This window comes from Rhinolophus sinicus, chromosome 14 (assembly GCF_057876585.1).
Source record: "Rhinolophus sinicus isolate RSI-liver-muscle chromosome 14, RSI-T2T, whole genome shotgun sequence".
Taxonomy (NCBI): domain Eukaryota; kingdom Metazoa; phylum Chordata; class Mammalia; order Chiroptera; family Rhinolophidae; genus Rhinolophus; species Rhinolophus sinicus.
This window is the reverse complement of record NC_142514.1, coordinates 36,295,866-36,314,791: the sequence shown is the minus strand read 5'-3', so window position 1 is coordinate 36,314,791 and position 18,926 is coordinate 36,295,866. Positions and strand designations below refer to the sequence as shown.

Genomic DNA, 18,926 nt, shown 5'->3' with positions numbered 1-18,926 from the left:
AAGTGGTTCATAATCATTGAGTGATTAAACTTAAATGTCTTAAACATTTTATGCTTTTAAGAAAACCTACTCTGTATCAATCCCCATCTTTTAACAGATCTTGACATTAAATCAGTTTAAAATTACAGTAGCATACACACACATTTATATATATGTTAAGTATACATATACATACACTATAAATAATAAAACATATCAGACTAAAATATTTGGTGTATTCACAATCTCCTGGCCAGTTTGAACTTTTATGTAAACAGTTAATGCAGAAATATTTTAAAAAGAAAAAATAATCATGCTGGAGCTGGTTCAAGACTTTACTTATACAGTTGAAGCCTTTTGAAAAAGAATCAGGAAGATTACTTGCCAACATTTTATTTTATTTACTTAAACTTCATGTTAAAACTTTCACTTGCTTTTTGTTTTCCCACAAATACATTCACTTTCCCCGTTTCCATATAAATGTTTGCACAGATCAGCTATTTGCTAAAATATCCACAAGATGGTGCCATGGTTAACATGTTAACATGGAAATTTGAGAATTAGAAGGGGAAGTTTTTGACACACCATTACATATGAGAAAATTACCATCACATTTTCATTTATTTGCTGTAATAACACTCATTTATGCATTTCAGATGTTCACATTATTACATTTTAATATCAAAATTTCTTATTCTTTGTAAACATATTTCTTCAAAGGGAATATTAAGCAATGAAATGATATTCAAAGTTGCAAATAAGGACATTACAAATTAATGGATATGTTTTTAATGATCTCTTGCTCACTCTTTACTGCCAAGATGAAGAATATCCAAATGGCATCCCATTAACGAGCGTAAGTTAAATTTATATGCAGGTCAGGTCTTTGCTATGGACTGAATTGTGTCATCCCCCCTCCAAATTCATATATTGATGACTTAACCTTCAATGTGTTGGTATTTGGAGATGGGACTATGGGGTGTAATTAGGTTTAGATGAGATTATGAGGGTGGGGCCCACATGATGGGATTCATACCCTCATGGAAGAGACACCAGAGATGTCTCCCTCCCTCACTCCCCCACCCTTCTCTCTTCACCATGTGAGGACACAGCCAGAATGTGGCTGTCTGCAAGTCAGTAAGAATTCTCACCAGAAACTGTACTAACATCCTGATTTTGGACTTCCAGCCTCTCGAACTGTGAGAAACTAAATGTCTGTTGTTTAAGCCACCCAGTGTATGGTACTTTGTTATGGTAGACTGAGCAGACTAAAATAGTCCTTAACAAAGATAATTACCAAAATTACAGAAAACAATTATTAAAAAATAAAGCCTATTTACATAGTAGATGGAAATTGATATAGCTAGTAATAATTAACTATTATTTATAGTTAACTATATATAATTCTTAATATTTAAGGCAATTGCAATTCACCATAGCTGTAGTAATAATGGTTATGTTGATGAAATATCTAATGTAATCAGTTTAAGGGAGTGGTCTGAAGGAAGAATTTAGAGGAGAACTTGATGAATGGTGGAGAGGATTTCCAAAATAGCCACAGGTGTACAGTAAGAATACATTGAAATTTAAGAATGCAGATAAAGAGGGAAGCTAGGAAATGGATAAAAGTGAAGTGAAAAACCTGACTGTGGAAAGAGGTAGTGTGAAAATGTCTCTAATTGGCTTCCCTACAAACATCTAAAAGTTATTATTTAAAAAAATTTTTCACTAACCTCATCTCTTTGCATTTCTGTATTATGGTGTGCAATTATTAATTAGCTCTGTTTGAAACCTGAAGTCTTCTTTGATCCCTAGTTTTATATTTGACATGACTTATCCATCACAAGATTTTGCCAGCTTTTCCTCTATGTAATAGATCTAAAATGTTTTCTACCTCATTTCTGAATTACTTAAAAAAAAAAAAAAAAAACCTTACAAAAACCCTGAATTACTTGTTTAAAAACTTATATACTCTCCCAGATTTTAACCAAGTAGCCTATTTCCAACATACTCTATTGCTTAAGAATTACCTTCCATAAATTCTCTTTTGGTGACCCAACTATTTGTAAATCTTGTTTCCTTTTGGACTTATTCTGAACTTTGCAGCACTGCAGTTACTGCCTCATTTCTTTCTATAGTAATTTCTCATGACTCGTCATCAAATTTTATGTTCATTTAATGCAGAAACACTGGTTAAAAAAACCCTGTGATGACTGGGTAATTGATATCTTTTTTAAAAACTTGTTTTGAAATAATTTAAAACCTAAAAAAGTAACAATTCTATAATAATACATCTATATATTTTAAATTTATTGGGGGTGACATTGGTTAGTAAAATTATGTTTCACACTTGAACCTACAATTTTACTAACCAATATTACCCCAATAAGTTTAATAAAAAATTTAAAAAAGAGTAGCAAGTAATTCAAAGTTTTGCATACCCTTCATTCAAATCCACTATTTTGTAATGTTTTGCTATCCTTTCATTATTATTTTTTTCTTTTGCTGTCTACACACATACATATATGCATTTATTTCAATTTTTTATTGTGGTAAAATATACTTGAAATAAAATTTACCCATATTAACCATTTTTAAGTGTATAGTTCAGTGGTATTATAAGTACATTTATAATGTACAACATTCTATAGAGAGCTATCCATCTCCATAGCTCCTTTTATATTGTAAGACTGAAACTTTATATACCTGTTAAACAATGACTCCACATTTCCTCTCCTCCCAGCACCTAGAAACCACATTCTACTTTCTGTCTCTATAATTTTGACTACTCTACGTATCTCATATAAGTATAATCGTACAATATTCGTTTTTTGTGACTGACTTATTTCAATGAGCATCATGTCTTCAAGGTTCATTCATGTAGCATATTTCAAAATTTTTTTCCTTAGTAAGGCTGAACAATATTCCATTGTATGTAAGTATCACATTTGGTTTACCCATTTATCTGTTGATGGACACTTGGGTTGCTTTCACATTTTAGCTGTTGTGAATAATACTGCTATTAATATTGGTTTACAAATATCTCTTCAAGACCCTGTTTTCAATTCTTTTGATTATATACCCAAAGTGGAATTGCTAGATCATATATACATATATAAGATATATATCATATATATAATTATACATGATGTATATGATATATATATAATTATACATGATGTATATATATATATATATATATATATATATATATATATATATATAATTTTGAGTCATTTGAGAGTGAGAGTTGTAGACATAATGCCTCTAAAGACTTCTGTGTGTATTTCTTAAGAGCAAGAAAACATCTGCTTAGATACCCACAATACAATTACCAAATTTAGGAAATTCTACATTGATGCATTTGTATTATCTAATGTACAGTCCATATTCAAATTTTGGTGGTTGTCTCAGTAATGTCCTTATGGCATTTTTCCCTTGATCCAGGATCCAATCTAGGGGTACACATTGCATTTGTTGCCTTGTCTCCTAAGTTGTCTTTAATTCAGAATGGTTTTTCAGATTTTCTTTGACTTTCATGATATTGATATTTTTGAAGAGTATAGACCACTGGTTTTGCATAATATCCTTTGATTTGTGTTTGTTGTTTCCTCATGATTAAATTATGGTTATAATTTTGGCCAAATACTACATAATGATGTTGTCAGTTTGTCCCATTACATTTTTTATATTGTTAATTACATTGTTGGTTTATTTTTCCTTTAGTACTTTTTAAAAAATTCAGTAGATGTATGTATAGTCTCTTATTTCCTCTTATTTCTTGAATAAATGGTAGCATATTATATTTTCTCTTATTACAGTTTGCTTTTTCATTTTACAGTATGCCTAGGAAATCTCTCCATTTCAGTTCATACAGATCTTCCTAATTCTCTTTTACAGATGCATACTCTTTCATGTGGATGCATTTTAATTTATTCAACCAATCTCCCATGTATGAGTGTTTAGGTTTTTCTCACTATTCTGTAATTACAAATAATAGTACAGTAAATAAACTTGTACATATGTATTTTCATATTGTTAGAGATGTATTTTGAGGGTACATTCTTACATATGGGATTGCTGGTCAATGGATAAATACCGGGGGTGCCAAAAATATATATATACATTTTAAGAGATGTTATCTATGTATTACTTTTCAAAGTTGAATTGAATTATAGTAGCAATGTATAGTATGATGTTCGCTCAAAATATGGCATTAATCAAATGAATGCTAGCGTCACCATGAGACTGGCAAGACAGTCAAAGAAAATGGCAGAAGCACAGTTGTTTGAGGAGCACAAGATCATTTTGAAGTGGTATTTGAATTCGAGAACGTTGTGGAAGTACAACAACAATGGAGGCATGAGTATTCAACAGAACCTCCAACATGCCTAAATATTGCATGCATTTGTGATAAGTTTGAGATGTATGGTACTGTGTAAAGAAATTGAAACGGCATGCACATCAATACAAGTGGACACTTTGGTCAACATTGCTCAAGCAGTAGTTCGCCGTAATCGTAAGTGTCTGGATGCTGATGGTATCCACTTTGAGCACCTCTTAGAATTGCAGAAGTCAAACATAGCTTGTATTCATCTTTTGTTATCGGTATATATTGAGTATTACAATTTTAATACAGTTTTTTCCTTTCTTAAAATATGTATACATTTTTGGCACCCTCTGTATATATGTAACTTGTTAGGTATTGCCATATTCACCTCTATAGGGGATGTATTTTTTTTTAATTCCCATCAGCAATATATGTGAGCCCTTGTTTCCGGAAAGCCTCACCAACACAATGTGTTGAAAAGCTTGTGAAGTTTGGCCAATCTGACCAGTGAGAAATGGTACCACTGTGTAGTTTTCAGCTTGAAGGACTTCCTTTAGTATTTCTTGTATTGCGGGTCTACTAGTGATGAGGTCTCTCAGTTTTTGTTTATCTGTGAATGTCATGTTCTTCAATTTTGAAGGACAGTTTTGCTTGATGTAGAATTCTTGTTTGACAGTCTTTGTTTTTTCAGCACCTTAAATATGTCACCCCCATGACTTCTGGCCTCCATGATTCTCATTAGAAATGAGCTCTTAATCTTATTTAGGATGTCTTTAACCTGATGAGTTGCATCTCCCTTACTGTTTTCAAGATTCTCTCTTTGTCTTTCAATAGTTTGATTATGAAGTGTCTAGGTATGGAATTCTTTGAGTTTATTCTACTTGGAATCTATTCTACTACTTGGATATGTAGGTTAATGTTTTTAATCAAATTTGCGAAGATTTTGGCCATTATGTCTTCAAATATTCCTTCTGACTTTTCTCTCCTTTTCTTCTGCCCCACCTTATGCGTATGTTCTCTGAGACTGTTCATTTTGTTAGTTCTTCTTTCTCTCTTTTCCTCAGACTAGATAATGTGAATTATGCAGTCTCATATGCATAATAGTATATGTGTATAATGCATAATGGTAGTCCCAGGAGAAAAGGAGAAAGAGAAAGGAGCAGAAAAAGTAATTGAAAAAGTTATGGCCAAAGACTTCCTAAATTTGATGAAAATATTAATCTATGTATGCATCAAAAAGCTGAATGGACTCCAAACACAGGCTTCGACAAGCCAGGCTATGGTTTCTTTGGCAACACAATTTCCTAAAATAGATTTCTGGTTTACTTCCAGACAGTTTTATCTGCTAATAAATTCGTGTTTCCCCGAAAATAAGACCTAGGAAGACAATCAGCTCTAATGTGTCTTTTGGAGCAAAAATTAATATAAGACCCGGTCTTATTTTACTCTAATATAAGACCAGGTAATTAATATAATATAATATAATATAATATAATATAATATAATATAATATAATATAATATAATATAATATAATATACCGGGTCTTATATTAATTTTTGCTCCCAAAGATGCTTCAAAGCTGATTGTCTGGCTAGGTCTTATTTTCGGGGAAACACGGTCTCAGTCCAAGTTGTTTTCTCCAGAATAATTTACTTATATTTCTTTGCCTGTACAAGACCCATCCCTTTCTAATTTAATGGTAGCTATCTTAAGTCCATTTACATTAATAACAGGCTTGGGTGAGAGGGCATCACCCTTAATGTAGTCTTTGCAGCTGGTCTAGCTGTCATTTTCGGGAAGAGAAGTGTTTGAATTAATTAATTTTATTTTGTGTGGGATCTTTCGGTTTCTACTGGATTCAGAAAGAGCTGTAAGCACTTATTAATTTTTTTATTAAGGCAACACTGATTTATAACATTATGTAAGTTTCAAGTATACAACATTATAAATCGACATCTGTATGTAGCACATCTTGCTCACCACTGAAAGTCTAGTATCCATCATCACCATACAGTCGAAGCCCTTTACTTGTTTTGCCTTCCCTCTACCCCACTTTCCCTCTGGTAATGACCAATATGCTTTCCTCTATAAGTTTGTTTTCGTTTGTTTTGTTTGTTCATTTATTTTGTTTTTATATTCCACATGAGTGAACTCATACAGTATTTTGTCTTTTTCCATCTGAATTATTTCACTTAGCATAATACCCTCAAGGTCATCCATGTGGTCACAAATGGAAGGATTTCACCTTTTAGTATGGCTGAGTAGTATTCCATTTTGTGTATATAACACATCTTTATCCATTCATCTATTGATAGGAATTTTGTTTGCTTTTCTTAGCTATTGTAAATAATGCTGCAGTGAACATAGGGGTGCATATATATTTTTGAATTAGTGTTTTCATATTCTTCAGATAAATACCCAGAAGTGGAGTTGCTGGTTCATATGGTAGTTCTACTCTTAATTTTTTGAGGAATTTCCATACTATTTTTCATAATGGCTATTTACTAATTTAAATTCCCACCAGTGTACAAGGGTTCCCTTTTCTCCACATCCTCTCTGACACTTGTTGTTTCTTCTCTTTTTGATGATAGCCATTCTAACAGATGTGAGGAGATATCTTATGGTTTTGATATTCATTTCTCTAATAATTAGTGATGTTGAACCATCTCTTAATATGCTTATTGGCCATCTGTGTATCTTCTTTGAAAAAATGTCTATGCAGATTCTCTGCCCAATATTTAACCAGGTTGTTTGGTTTTTTATATTGAGACTAATGAATTCTTTATATATTTTGGATATTAACCCGTTATTGGATGTATGATTTGCAAATATCTTTTCCCATTTGGTAGGCTGTCTTTTAGTTTTTATTGATAGTTTCCTTTGCTGTGCAGAAGCTTTTTAGTCTGATCCAGCCCCATTTCTTTTTGATTTTGTTTCTTTTGCCCTTGGAGTCAACTCTACAAAAACATCACTATGATCGATGTCAAGGAGCTTATCATCTATGGAGTTTTTTTCTATGTATTTTATGGTTTCAGGTCTTACATTAAAGTCTTTAATACACTTTGAATTAATTTTTGTGTATGGTGTGAGATAGTGGTCTAGTTTTCTTCCTTTGCACGTACGTGGCTGTCCAGTTTTCCCGACACTATTTATTGAAGAGACTTTCCTTTTTCCATTGTATGTTCTTGGCTCTTTTGTCATGCATTAGTTCTCCATTCATGCGTGGGTTTATTTCTGGGCTCTCAATTGTATTTCATTGATCTGTCTGCTTGTTTTTCTCCCAGTACGGTAGTGTTTTGGTTACTATAGCTTTGTAGTATAGTTTGAAATCAGGGAGTGTGATCCCTCTGGCTTTGTTCTTTTTTTCTAAGGATTGCTTTGGCTATTTGGGCCTTTTGTGCTTTCATACAAATTAGGGATTGTTTTGCTCCACTTCTGTGAAAATGTTGTTGGGATTTTTTTAATTAAAATTTATTGGGGTGACAATGGGATTTTGATAAGGATTGCATTGAATCTGTACATTGTTTTAGATAATATGAACATTTTAGCAATGTTAATTCTTCCAGTTCATGAGCATGGAATATTTTTCCATTTCTTTGTGTTTTCTTCAATTTCTTTCAATAGTGTTTTATAGTTTTCAGTGTACAGGTCTTTCATTTCCTTGGTTAAATTTATTCCTATGTATTTTGTTGTTGCAATTGTAAATGGGCTTGTTTTCCTAATTTCCCTTATGGATTTTTTTGTTATTAGTGTATAGAAACATAACAAATTTTTGTGCATTGATTTTTTTTACCCTGCAATTTTACTGCTTTGTTTGTTTGTTTGTTTATTTATTTATTTAAGTATTAGTTTCAGGTGTACAAAGCAACATAATAGTTAGATATTTAAACCCCTCATAAAGTGATAACCCACCCCCCCAAGCTACTACCCCTCTGACATCTGATATAGTTGTTACAATACCACCAACTATTTTTCCTATGTTGTACGCCATATCCAGTGACCCTATATACCTATATATTTAGTTATAGTTGGCATTCAGTATTCTACTTCAGCTCTTTAGATGTATAGTGCATTGGTCAGGCATCTACACAGTCTATGACATGATCCCTCTGATAAGTTCATTGCCCATCTGACACCTTACATGATCTTTACAACATTGTTGCTTATATTTCCCATACTGTATTAACTATCAATTTATGTTTCTTAATGCCTTCACCTTTTCCACCCTGACCGCAACCCCATTCCCATCTATCACCCTGATTGATCTAGTACTTATCTGGCACCACACCTAGTTAGTACAATATTACTCACTATATTCCTTATGCTGTACCCTACATCCCCATGACTACTGTATAATGCCCAATTTGTTCTTCTTAATCCCTTCCCCTTTTACCCATCCTTAACCGCCCCTCCAATCTTAAAGAAGTCCCTCTAAGATTCCTTGTAATACTGGTTTGGTGGCGATGAACTCCTTCAGCTTTTTCTTGTCTGGGAAGCTTCTTATTCAACTTTGAATGACAGACTTGCTGGGTAGAGCAATCTTGGTTGTATGTCATTGCTTTTCATCACTCAGAATATTTCCTGCCACTCCCTTCTTGCTTGCAAAGTTTCTGTTGAGAAATCAGCTGACAGTCTTATGGGAGCTCCCTTGTAAAGAACTAACTGCTTTTTTCTTGCTGCTTTTAATATTATTTCTTTGTATTTAACCTTTGGTATTTTAATTATGATGTGTCTTGGTGTTGTCCTCTTTGTGTTTATCTTGTTTGGGACTCTGTGCTTTCTGGGCTTGTATGTCCATTTCCTTCACCAGGTTAGGGAAGTTTTATGTCATTATTTCTTCAAATAAGTTTTCAATTACTTGCTCTCTCTCTTCTCTGTCTGGTACACCTATAAAGAAAATGTTGGTATGTTTGATACTGTCCTGAAGGCCCCTTAAACTCTCCTCAATTTTTTGGATTCTTTTTTCTTTTTGCTGTTATGGTTGGGTGTTTTCTGCTACCTTATCTTCTACATCACTGATTGGATCTTCTGCTTCATCTAATCTACTGTTGATTCCCTGTAATATATTCTTTGTTTTCTTTATTGTATCCTTTATTTCTGAATGGTTTGTTTTTTGTTTGTTTGTTTCCATCTCCATTTTTATGAGACAATTGAGCATTCTTATAACCAGATTTTGGAATTCTGTGTCTGATAGATTGCTTATCTCCATTTAACTGAGTTCTTTTTCTGGAGCTTTGTTCTGTTCTTTCATTTGGGACATGTTTCTTTGTCTCCCCATTTTGGCTGCCTCCCTGTGTTTGTTTCTATGTATTAGGTAGGGCTGCTATGTCTTCCTGTCTTATTAGAGTGGCCTTATGTAGTAGATGTGCTGTGGGTTTCAGTGGTTCAGTCTTTCTGGTCATCTGAGCCATGCACTCTAGGTGCGTCCCTCGTGTGGGTTGTGTGTGCCCTCCTCTTGTAGTTGAGCCTTGGTTGATAATTGCATGTCAGTGTGAGGGACTGACTCGGGCTCACTGGTTGTGAGGACTGGCCTTGACTACAGTGCAAAAGTTGTTGTGCAGATCCTACAGAGCAGGATCTGCCTCAGCAGGACTCTGGTGCATGCCCAATCTGCCCCCTGGGTGTATCATACTTGGAGACAGCTAGGTGATTCTTCAGCTTGTTTTGAAACTGACTACTGGGGGCACCAGCCCCAGGACCACCTTGGAGGGGATCAGCTGTAGGTCTAGTTCAGCCACAGCTAATTCCCCAGCTGGGGCCACCTCGTGGGAGCCAAAAAGAAATCTGCCTCCCATGCTGTGCTTGGAAGCACCTTGAGAGGTCAAGTCATGAACCAAGGCCGGCTGCCACTAGTGCCGGCTTAGTGCTGCTCAGCCAGAGGTACAGAACATGCTCAAGTCAGATGCTGCTTGTCTGGGTTCTGTGAACCTTTGAGAGACCCTAGGAAAATGCAGTTTAAGCCAAGGCAAGCAGCTTGCATGAAAAAGCCACTGAAAGCAACCTGGGTGTGCCTGAAAGTTGGGCGGGGCCATGTCTCAAATCACCAGGGTGGGGCGAACAAACTGCAGACATTCAGAAATGGTGGCTGCCTGTGTTTGCTTGCCAGGAAGGGGGAGGGCTCAACAAAGAAACAGTGGTCTCCACCAGCTGCCCTGTTTGGGAGAAAGCTGCCTCTCCAGCCCCAGACCCAAGCTAGACAACTCAGTTCCCACCACTCCGCACCCCGCACCCCGTATGTCCCTCTGCCTTTCCAGCTGCTGCCCCAGTGCTGGAGCTCAGAGCGAGTGATTCCACTAGTGGGTAAGTCCACACACAGTCCCTTTTAGAGGAGCGCCTGTGAATGCAGCCACACTGTCTCACTCAGTCATAATCTCCGCTGTTTTTCATAATCAGAAATTATAGGGACTTCTTTCACTGGCACTGGAATCCTGGGCTAGGGTGGGGCTGATATCTCTCACTCCTTTAGGGGGTGGAGGGACTCCCACAGCTGAAATACCCCTCCTGATCTTTAATGGTCACACATGGGTATGGGACCAACCTGTGTTGCATCCCTGACCCTCCTACCAGTCTGAAGGTGGCTTCTTCTGCAAGTCTTTAGTTGAAAGGCTTCAGTTCAGCTTGATTTTAGGCAATTCTCAATAATTCTTGTTATGTAGATTAGTCGTAATTTTTATGTGGGTGTGAGAGAAGGTAAATACAGTGTTTACCTACTCTGCCATCTTGGTTGTCCTCAAGATATTTCATTTTTAATGTCATAAACAGCATTCAGAAAAACCTCTTTGTACAAGTATCTTAGCATAATTGACCTATTTTCATTTTAAATTTTTGCTTGAAGTAAAATTTTTGCTTGAAGACAAACCTTCACAAATCTGTTTTGTTGATTATTTCTAATAGTTTTTGGTGGAATCTTCAGGGTTTTCTATATATAAAATCATGTCATCCACAAATAGTGACAGCTTTACTTCTGGAAGAGAAGTCTTAATTGAAGAAGGCTGGGAAAAATCTGGAGCCATATACTCTTTTGTTTGGAGGAATATAAGCAGTTGGAATTTTCCAACACAGCTGGGTATGAGTCTACTTAGATTGTTGTCCACTGGCAGAGAGAATCTCTCTTAACAGAATTGAATTCTGTTTCATCTCTGCTTGAAAATTGGCCAATACTTGACTGAACAGATTTCATTCTTGTAATATCTTGCTGCAAGCAGCAAGGAATAGCCAATGCACACTACATCTTGGTATTTTCTAACAGCTTCATCTAGAGCTCCAGGTTCTGTCAGTACGTAATTTTACTTTCAAGCTGTCAAGAGATAACATTTTTACTGAGTGTTTCACCACAGCATATGAAGATAATTAACTTTCCAACATGCAATTGTTTCCTTTTTATCTATTGCAAGACTACTAAGCAAATACACACATTTAAGTCATTTTGTTATAGTAGTGTCACCCATTTCTAATGTTAAGTAATCTATCAGTCAGAGTTTGGACCAGATAACAGAAACAACAGTAGATATTTTAAGCAGTAAGGAATTTAATACAGGGAATTAGGTCCTTACAAAATTTGGGAGGACCTGAAGAAGCAGCTTCTTGAATAATCATCCTGAAATTACTATCAGAATAAGTCTGAAATGATATACTAGGGGACAACAATCACTGAGGCCAGTGCATCTGTGCTTTAAGAAGCTGTTGCCAATAAAGAAGCTGTTGCCAACATCTCTTATACCCAAGAAGGCAACGAATGAGTGTCTAACACAGCAAACTAGAGATTACAAACTAGAGATTCAGACAGAGAAACATTGTCATTTCTTCGTTACTCACAGGGTAATGGACACTGCCATGTTTTTTCAGAAAGCTGAAGATTTACAGAACTTGCTTTCTAGCAGCAACACAACTAATTGATGTCTATCTCACTTTCACCTTTCAAATCTCACTTGGGGATATCCTATTTGTAGGAATCTGATTTATATCCAGAACCCTAACTGCAAAGGAGTCTAGGTGATTTTTTTTTAAAGCTTTCCAACCTCTCCAAATATATGAAGAGAAAAATGGAGGTTGAGAAAACTATCCAAAATATCTACCATAGTCCATTAACGTGGCTAATTTCAATAATGTTTCTTTACACTACTAAACTAATTTCCATTTCATCATGTTACATTTTTAATACACTGTAGGATTCAGTTAGCTCATATTTTGGATTTTTACACATATTTTCATAAATAAAATTGTCTTGTAATTTTCTTGTACTATCCTTATTTGGATACTCTGTCAAGGTTATTCTTGCCTCAGAAAGTATTAGTGCTCCATGTTTTCTATTTTCTTTTTTTTTTAACCTGGTATTAAATAGCACTGAATTAACAAGAAAGCTCTTCTTTCTTCAATTCTCTATTTTTAACTCTTCTCATTATATCCAGATTGAAGTCTCTACTTGATTCTACTTTGTCTTTAAACCTTCCTTAATCCAGTCTCCTTTTAAAGAAAATTTTACTAAATTTATTGGGGTGATGTTGGTTAGTAAAATTATATAGGTTTCAAGTATACAATTCTATAATACATCATCTATATATTGCATTGTGTGTTCACCATTAAAAGTCAGGTTTCCTTCCGCCACCATATATTTGACCCCTTTTACCATCTTCTGTTACCCTCCTTACCCTTTCCCTCTGGTAACCACTAAACTGTTGTCTGTGCTATAAGGTTTAGTTTGTTTGTTGCTTTCAGTTTTACATCCCACATATGAGTGAAATCATACGACTCTGGACTTTTTCTGTTTGACTTATGTCTCTTAGCATGGTACTCTCAAAATCCATCCGTGTTGTCACAAATGGCACTATTTCATCTTTGCTTATGGCCAAATAGTATTCCATTGTATATACGATGTATGATCAAACAATACAGTGACTATTTAAATAAAACAAAATTTATTACGGTAAAAGATACATTGCCATTAATTCCCCTCAAAATACTCCCACTCATTGACACACTTATCCCATCATTCTTGGCACTCTCTGAAGCAGTTCTGGAAGTCCTCTTCAGTGAATGTTTTTAGTTGCACTGGTATGGCTGCTTCGATGTCCTGAATCATTTTGACTCTGGGCAACAGCCAGAAGTCACATGGTGCCAGATCCAGTGAATAAGGTGGATGAGGACACACCATAATGTTCTATTTGACAGAAATTGCTGAACCAGAAGTGGTATGTGACATGGAGCATTGTCATGATAGAGGATGATTTACGGTACACTTTAAAACATACCTTCTCTCAACCATAGCTCACACCCCACTGACTGCACTGAACAAATTGAAACTTGTCACACACTGTCACTAAGGTTCGATGCACTGCTTCGCATATTGAAGTTTCCTGCCTTTCCATTGGATGGCACTCAGCAGTAGCATTCACCGTGATTTGTGATTACAACAGAAAAGCTCCAAGTCACACATCGTTTTTGGTCAAATAAAAATATTATGATGTATCCTCATCCACCTTATTTACTTGGTCTGGCACCATGCGACTTCTGGCTCTTCCCCAGTGTCGAAATGACCATGAATCAATTCAGGACATTGAGACAGCCACAACAGCACAACTAAAGACACTCACGAAAGAGGACTTCCAGAACTGCTTCAGAAAGCAGCAAGAATGATGGGATAAATGTGTTGAAAGCAAGAGGGAGTATTTTGAGGGGGATTAATGGCAATGTGTCTTTTACTGTAATATTTTTTTAATTTAAACATTCACTATATTGCTTGATCATACCTGGTACTTATAAAGTACACCACGGTAAGTCTGGTAAACATTTGTCACCATACATATTTATTGTGATATTACTGACTATATTCTCTATGTTATACATTACATTCCCATGACTAATTTTATAACTGGCAACTTGTACTTCTTAATGACCTTCAGGTTTTATACCCATCTCTCTCACCTTCCTCCCATCCAGCAACCATCAGTTTGTTCTCTGTATCTATGAGTTTGTTTCTGTTTTATTTTGTTTGTTTGGTTTTTTAGATTCCATATATAAGTGGACTGAGTTTTTATTATTTGGTGACAATTTTTTCTCCCAGTACTTTGAATGTACTATCTATTCCACTGCCTATTGTCCTCTGTCATTGCAGATGTTAAGTCAGCTGTTAGTCACATTGTTGTTTCTTTATACTTGATAGATCTTTTTTTCTCTTGCTACTTTCAAGATTTTCTCTTAGTACCTGTGGTTTTTTTGAGTTTCTTATAAGCTCAAAGTTAATGTTTTTTTCTTTTAATCAAATTTGGGAAGGTTTCAGCTATTATTCTTCAAATAATTTTTCTGTGCCTTCTTCTCTCTTCTACAACTTTGTCTACATGCTGGTATACTTGTTGTTCCACAGGTCTCTGAGGCCCTGTTAATCTTTATTCAGTAATTTTGCTCTGCATTTTTAAGTTTGGATTATTTCTATTGATCTAGCTTCAAGTTCACGGATTCTTTTTTGGCATTTAAATATGCAGTTGAGCCCATCTAATAAATTTTTCATTTTGATTATTTTACTTTTCAACTCTAAGATTATCATTTGCTTCTTTTTAGTAATTTCTATTTATATTGATATTTCCTATTTATTCACTCATTGTCATCACATTTTTCTTTAATCTTTAAACATGGTTCCCTTTAATTTTTTAAACTTATTTATGATACCTGCTTTGCAGTCATTTTATGCTAAATCCAATATTATGATCGCTTAGATTCAGTTTCTGTTGACTGCATCTTTCCCGAGTATGTGTCCTACTTTCCTGTTTGTGTGTGAATGTAAGCAGCTTAGGCAAGAACTCCACATAGTCTTACTATTCAGCAGTTTTTCAAGAACACTTCTCAATTTGTTATTTCCCTCTCGTCTATTTCCAGAGCTGTGAAATTGTTTTTAACAATTTTGTCCAGTTTTATAGTTGTTTTGTGATGAAACAAAGTATCAAAATTTTCATTCTGCCACATCTAGAAGTCCTTCCCTCTTAATTCTGTATTTTTAAAAATTAAAAAAATAAATTAAAAAAATTGAAAAAAAATTTTTTTATTGGGGAATATTGGGGAACAGTGTGTTCTTCCAGGACCCACCAGCTCCAAGTCAAGTTGTTTTCAATCGAGTTGTGGAGGACGCAGCTCACTGGATCATGTGGGAATCAAACCAGCTACGTTGGTGTTATGAGCACTGCGCTCTAACCAACTGAGCCAATCAGCCGCCCCCAAATTCTGTATTTTTAACACCGCAAAGTAAATATTATTGTTGTTGCTATTGTTGCTAACAGGTGATTTTTGTTAAGATTTATTTCTGTATGTTTATATATATTCATTTCTTATGTGTTGTAGACTACCCTGCTGAGATCATTATTCCTATTCCTAAAATTAATTCTTTAAGAGATTTTCAGTTTCGGTTTCTGGTAGTAAATCTCATACATTTTGTTCATCTGAAAGTATACTTTTTAAAATATCATTTTTTTGAAATATAATTTTCCTATACAATTTTAGGTAGTTATTTTTTCTGAGTACTTGTAAGATATTATGTCATTTCTCCTGCTTCCATGATTGCTTTTGAGAGATCTTCTCTCTGGCCCTATATATTATTCTTTTATAAGTGACCTGTCCTTTTTTTGGCTACTTTAAAAATGTATTGCTTGGCCCCATGATGGAGCTGGAGGCTATGGGCATGGGCAGGTTTCCCACTCAAATTCCGACATGATGGTGGCACCTAATGACAGGCCACTGCAGGTGCTAAAAGCACTAGGGGGACAGTGCAGTGAGGCCCTTCCAGGATGTTACAGCAGCGTGTGCAGCAGTATCACATAATCATACAGTTAAAAGCGTGGATTCAAGTGAAGAGAGTTTCTCTGATTCAGATGGTGATAGCTCTCGATGGAAGTGCAAGTGACAGAAATGTTTTAACTACCCTTCCCCGCCCCCCAAACCAGAGCCTTTCAGTTTGACCAGAGTAGCCAGAAATCACCCGTTGCTGGAGGGAAGAAGGTTAACAACATATGAGGTGCTGTGCTGTGCTGCAGGAGTAGAACCAAGATGCAGTGGCCTCTGAACTTGGTATCTTGGAAATCAAAAGCACTATTGACAAAAGCAGACAATTTGAGACTTACAATTATTTGCTTGCTAAAAATCTTAAGAGGAAATCTCAAGAACATAGAAAAGAATTAGACAAAGAACTATATGAATATATGCGTGGTGGCAAGAAAACCAGCTCAAAGGAAGAGGAAAATGGGCAAGGTCATCTCAAGTGGAAACAACCTGTCAAAGAGACTAGGGATAGACTAGAAATCACAGAGGATGATTCTCAGGAGAAAGTGGCTGATGAAATTTCTTTCAGGTTTCAGGAACCAAAGAAAGATCTGATAGCCTGCGTAGTGAGTATAATTGGAAACAAAAGGCAACTGAACTTGATGGAAACTGCAGAAATTGAACAAAATGGTTGCCTTTTTATAATGAATGGTGGTGGAAGAAGAACACCAGGTGGAGATTTCCTGACTCTCCTGAAAAACACTCCTAGTATCAGGAGGAGCAAATTAAGGACATTCTACATCGAAAATCAAAAGGAATATGAAAGTAAAAAATAGCTGCTAGGAAGAGAACACAAGTGTTAGGAAAAAAAGATGAAACAAGCTATTAAAAGTCAAAATTTTCAAGATGATGACACATCAAGAGAAAGTTTTGCAAGTAACACAAATGAGGCCCTGATCTCTCTTGATGAATGACCAGAAGGACATGGAGAAACAAAGTTGGTAGCAGAGAAAGCCATTAAGGTTGATCATTCTCATGATTTGGACATTTTTTAGTACATTTTAGTACATTTTTGAGGAATAAACCTTTCTAAAATAAGATTGTAATAAACCATTTCTATGGAGATTGCTTCATTTTACTTTGCACTGATAAACATGAAAATCTGGAGAGAGAACTATTTTCTTGTTTTAAATAAAACTTGAGTATGAGGGGAAATGAATGCGATTGATATAAATATTTAAAAACTTCTCATGCCTGACAGAATACATAAAAGTATGTAGCAGAGGATTTAATTTCTCAATCTGTTGCATGTGCTAATGATTACTAGGTGATAATCAGTTTTGTCCAGGTCAGTATAACATGTCATTCAAAAGTTTGTTTTCTTTTTCATTTTTTTTAAGATTTTATTGGGGAAGGGGAACAGGACTTTATTGGGGAACAGTGTGTACTTCAGGATTTTTTTCCAAGTCAAGTTGTTATTTTTTCCATCTTAGTTTTGGAGGGTGCCGTTCAGCTTCAAGTTGTTGTCCTTTCAGTCTTAGTTGTGGAGGGCGCAGCTCAGCTCCAGGTCCAGTTGCCATTGCTAGTTGCAGGGGGCACAGCCCATCATCCCTTGCAGGAGTCCAACCGGCAACCTTGTGGTTGAGAGGACGCTCTCCAACCAACTGAGCCATCCAGGAGCTCAGCAGCAGCTCAGCTCAAGGTGCCATGTTCAATCTTAGTTGCAGGGGCACTGCCCACCATACCTTGTGGGACTCGAGGAATCCAACTGGCAACCTTGTGGTTGAGAGCCCACTGGCCCATGTGGGAATCAAACCGGCAGCCTTCAGAGTTAGGAGTATGGAGCTCCAACTGCCTGAGCCACCTGGCTGGCCCTGTTTTCTTTTTCTGATTTATCTTTGCAGTGAATTATGACTGGTTTCAAAACATTTCATTAAAATATCCTAATAAGACACATAAACTGTTAAGCTATTACAAATACATTCAAATTTACTTTGTCTGCAAGAACTCTTAGCAATTTTAAGGATAGTGATTAAAATTCAAACAGGTTTGTACTGATGGCTCTTTTCACTTCTTTGCTAGTCTAGAAGTAAATATAAAAGGGAAGCTTTTCAAAGAGGTATTCATTTGTAACTTTAACTTTGTTTATGACTTTTTATTAATTAACTCAGTAATACACTAAATACTGAATGTAATCAATACCTCTGTAATTACCATGGACATTTAAATATTATTCAGTGGTGGCTTGCCTAAGACTGTTTTACATTATGTTAAGAAAGTTAGGAAACAACCGAAGTATTCTTTGGTAGATGATTTGGTAAAGAAGATGTGGCATGTGTAAACAGTGGACTACTATTCTGCCATAAGAAAAGATGAAATAGTGTCTTTTGCAACAACATGGATGGATCTTGAGATTACTATGCTAAGCGTAATAAGTCAGACAGAAAAAATCCATAACCATATGATTTCAGTGATATGTGGGATATAAAACTGAAAACAACAAAAGAACAAGACAATTGAAGAAACAAAAACTTGTGCTCTCTTCGGCAGCACGTATACAAATGAAGAAACAAAAACTCATAAAACAGACAATAGTTTAGTAGTTACTAGAGGGTAGGGGGTGAGGGGGATGGTAGATGAGGATAAAATGGATCAAATATATGGTGATGGAAGGAGAACTGACCCTGGGTGGTGAACACACAATATGATATATAGATGGTATATTACAGAATTGTACACCTGAAACCTATGTAACTTTACTAACAATTGTCACCCCAACAAACTTTAATTTAAAAAATAAAAGAAAGGTATTAATAAGGTCATATCTGCAGGAATTTTCAAGTTATTCATTTTTATTGAAGGAATAAGGCTTT

The 18,926-nt window shown here is 35.5% G+C and overlaps 1 pseudogene; it reads left to right on the top strand.

The window, feature by feature from the left end:
- The first annotated feature begins 1,597 nt into the window (after positions 1-1,597).
- On the top strand, positions 1,598-17,108 carry LOC109453210 (phosphorylated adapter RNA export protein pseudogene; annotated as a pseudogene).
- Positions 17,109-18,926: the final 1,818 nt, after the last annotated feature.